Genomic DNA, 4,120 nt, shown 5'->3' on the forward strand with positions numbered 1-4,120 from the left:
GCTCGGCTGAGGCTCCCTAGAGCGCAGGGAGGGCAGACACAGCTCAGCGGCGAGCGCTCCTGCCGGGAGCTGGGGACCCGAACAGCTTTGGCCAAGGCTGACTCGGGCATCGACAGCCGGCTGCAGGGCTGGGGCCTTACCCCCCTCAGCTCCAGGCGAAGCTGTCTCTGCCCGAACGCTTTAGTTCACTCTTCTTCCATGGGGCTCAGCATTCCGTCCTGAGGACAAGGCTCGGTTTGCACGCCAGGAGTGACTGACCTTGTGCTCTCACTAAATGGCTGCAGCCTCACTGCCAGCCAGTGCCTGCACACACTCCCGACCCGGTTACCCTGACATCTCTTTCCAGACGCTTTCTACAACTAGGGATTAAGTTTAGCAGCCAACCACCAACCCTGCTGCCCAGATAAATTTCCATTTTTCTCACACAGAAAACGTGCGGAAAGGAAGCACAACTTCCCCTGGCAGAGGAGTAGGGCTGTGGTAAGGCCACGGGCGTCCCATTTCCCTATTGGGAACTCAGCAAGAACCAGCCCTCTTGCCCCCGGCTGCTTGTGGGGATGTGTTTTCAAGTCCCAACACATCCTCCATCGCCAAGCGGTGTGCACAGCCCTTAAGAACGGAGCATTTGGGGCTCATAAAGCCTGCACTTTCCCTCTGCCTTCTGTAGAGAGGAGCTGCCCGGGGACAGCTCTGACCCTGGCCGGTGCGGGAGAGGAGGGCTGGCTGCCCACCACCTCCCCCGGGCCAGGTGCTGGTTACACAACCGCGGGAGCAGTACAGCACACTGGGACTTGTAGTCTTGCGGGGATCGCATCGTCCCCTGCATTGACTCGTGCCCCAAGCAGCCTCCTCACGGGCCCAGGGTCTCTCCTCGCTGTTCAGCCCATCAGTTCGGGGCAAGAGCTGCATTCCGGAGCTTTGCTCCCGAGCCGGCTGTGCTCCCAAAGCTGCCCCGTGCATTCCTGTCCGCCCGGCGGGAGCAGCCCTGGCCCTCCCTCTCCCGGCAGCCTCCACACCTCACGGACCGTGGGAGCCGTGCCCGCTGTGCGGGGCTGCCGCCTCCAGCAGCCTTAGCAGCGCTCAGATCACTATGGGGCCACAGGCGACAAGCGCAGGCCCCGCCGGGCTGCCTTCTGCACAGCTGGGCCGAAAATGCCAGGCACAGTGGCTTCAGAGCACATCACCCTCTGTAACAGGCATAAATTTTTCCAGAGGAGTTCAACAGCTGGCATTTGTAGTAGTGAGGGTAACTTCTAAAAAAGCCAGCTCACTGTTGATACGTCCTGGAAATCTTTCTTACAGACCTTTTGAGTATGCTCAGACCCAATTCTTAAATTGAAATTAAAAGCAGCAGTGCTTCTTTTTCACAGGTTTCAGTGCCAAATGTATGTTTTACAGTCAGGGCTTATCATTCCATAGGACTTCTCACACTAGTAAGCTTCATACCAATGAGGAAAACATCAGCTGCACAGTAAAGTGTTCTACAGATACACGCTAAATCCCAGTACATATTTCTAATCTGTTTTAGCAGTATAAATCCTTTATGTAAATGGGAACAGAAGAGGCAGGTAAATCCAACACACAGTGATGTCTCTTCAGCCTCCTCTGGAAAACACTTAGTCAGACCCTGAGTAAAAATGAGAAAGAAGTCCAAGACTAGAAAAAGTATATGCTAGGACAAACCTAAGGGGTACCGTTGTAAACACCAGTCCTCACCAGCAGCCATCAGTAGTATGACTGGCTTTTATGCAATTTAACTTACAAATAGAGTTCCAGAGATGTACTGATTAACATATCAGGTAGCACATACTACCTGACAGTTGATTCTGATCTCCTTTCAGTTCAGTACTTTGCCTGATATTTTTTTTCTCAGTAACATTAAACTTTACTCTTGCAAAATCCAAACAACATCCAAAAAATTATTTTTCTGGTTTTCCAGTCCATTCTTATTTACAGCCTAGTGAAAACTGTTTAAAGTGCAATTCTGTCTTTCCAGTCAACATTCCTTCCATTCTAGTCCCACTCCTGCAGTTCTCGCAGGTAGCATTTGCTTTGCACTGTAATTGTCTGAGTTGAGACGTAAGGCTCTCAGTAGAAGCTGGGTTTGCAAACACAGCATGTGTTAAAACACAGCATGTGCCCAAAACAACTATCGGAAGGCAGCTGGCAAAATGGAGCTTTGCTATCAGCTGACACCACCCCAAAAAGTCAGAGGACCACCTGGGCCTGGGGATCAGAGGCAGCAGTCTTGACACTGAGGCACTTGACAACTGAGCAATGGTTTACAAAGAGTTAATAATCTAAAGCTTTCAACAGGCAGAAAAACAGAGCTGTAAATAGAAGTGAAGACTCAAAAAGACAAGACAGAGAGGGGGGCTGGATACAGAAGCCATGAGCAGCACAAGGACTCAAATACATTAATGAAAACATCTGAGGGCTGGAAAGACATAATCTAGAGGCCGTGGAGGGTGAGGAAGAGAGCTGCAGCAGCAAAAATATTCCAGGAATGGTACAAACAGGGTTAGGGAACCAGGATTTATTACCAGGACTTTTCTAGTATGCACATTACTCTTCCATTATGCAATATTCAGACCTTTTCTCATGCAATTTAAACAACCTCCTAAGTTTTTACCCACTTACCAAGTCTGTAAGAGTTTCTTGGAATAGAGAAGGCACTGGTGCTTCACACAGCTCTGAGGACACTGTGGCACTGTGTGGATCTTGCCATGAAACAAAGTAGAAAATACCAGGAGGGAAGTGTAGTTGTTCAAATCCACGGCAAGCCCTAGCCCTGGAAGAGGCCAGCATCTCTCACAGCCTCTCCAGCTCTGAGTCCTGTCCATGGAAACAAGGATTTCTTCTTCATCAGAGAATCACCAATGTCAGCTGAGCTGTCACCAAGGTCTGTGTTCTGGCACCATGACCAGATGAATAGAGCACCTGCTCCTCAGTCCTCATCTCTGCTCCCAGTCCTGGTGGTGCATGAGCATACACCAATGTAACACCAGAAATTTTACAGCCCATGTGAAACTATTGCCATCTGAAAGAGCCAATCTCACTATTACAGCTCTGCTTGGTCCATGATGGGAACCATTCCTGATTAGTCCCTTGATGGCTAACCTCCATTGCAGCCCCCCACCCCAAGCTGACAAGTCCCCCTGTGCTCCCTGCAGACAGAGCACTGGTATATGAAGCCAGCGCACACCACCTTGACAAGCAAACTTCCCTTTTCCCAAGGCTCTGAGCCAAAGTTGGATGACAGAAAAGGAGTGCAACACCAGAACAGTCATTTACAGGATGTATTTATTACACTGTAAAAAGTCCATTGGGTTTTAGCCATTTACTCTGTATGTACACTGTTGTATTCCCACACCAACTGCAGGTTCCTTTCCTTACAAGATACACTGGGTTGGAGTCCCATCCATGCCCCTCCCAGTCACCAGGGGAATTTCCAAGATTGAAATTATTGAGAATTTAGCCAACTAGTCGAGGGAGGAGGAGGATGAGCAATGCAGCACTTGCCAGGCAGCCAGCTCTGCTCTGGACGGGACATCCTTGCGGCAAGATGGAAGCACAAGAATCACTGCCAGGGCCTCAGCTGCAGGGGCCTTCTGGGGGTAGAAGGACATGGGATCCCAACAAGAAGATGCAGAAAGGTGCAATCTTTTCAGAGCTTTCAAGAGAAACCACTGCAGACCTGCTGAGCATCTGTCAGCAGGTGCCACAGATCCCCACATCTGTAGGTGAAGGGGATGTTCTCCTATGGAAGGGGCTGGTTACCCAGAGACCAGTGTGTAGTGAGTGGCACAAAACACATGATTGCCCCACAAGTGCTGTGTGAGACACAGCCATTGTGCTCTGCTCTCAGCATTTCCTTCTCATCTACTCAGCTAGGCAGAGCCTTCTGGATTTGCTTTCTCCAACCAGAAAGCCTGATTACATTTACAGGAGCAGGGATGAAAGCCCCTATCAGACTCGCCTGCTATTTAATCTCTGTTTGGCTTGGGAATTGCTGTCATCCATGTTGCAGGAAGGAAAGCATGTACCAGCAGGCAAGAAGTCCTACGCAGCAATCTGAGAGCTGCACTGTAAGCAATCCACATTTCTAATAAAATACTCT

This window comes from Geospiza fortis, unplaced genomic scaffold (genome assembly GCF_000277835.1).
Source record: "Geospiza fortis unplaced genomic scaffold, GeoFor_1.0 scaffold130, whole genome shotgun sequence".
In the NCBI taxonomy this organism is placed as follows: Eukaryota; Metazoa; Chordata; class Aves; order Passeriformes; family Thraupidae; genus Geospiza; species Geospiza fortis.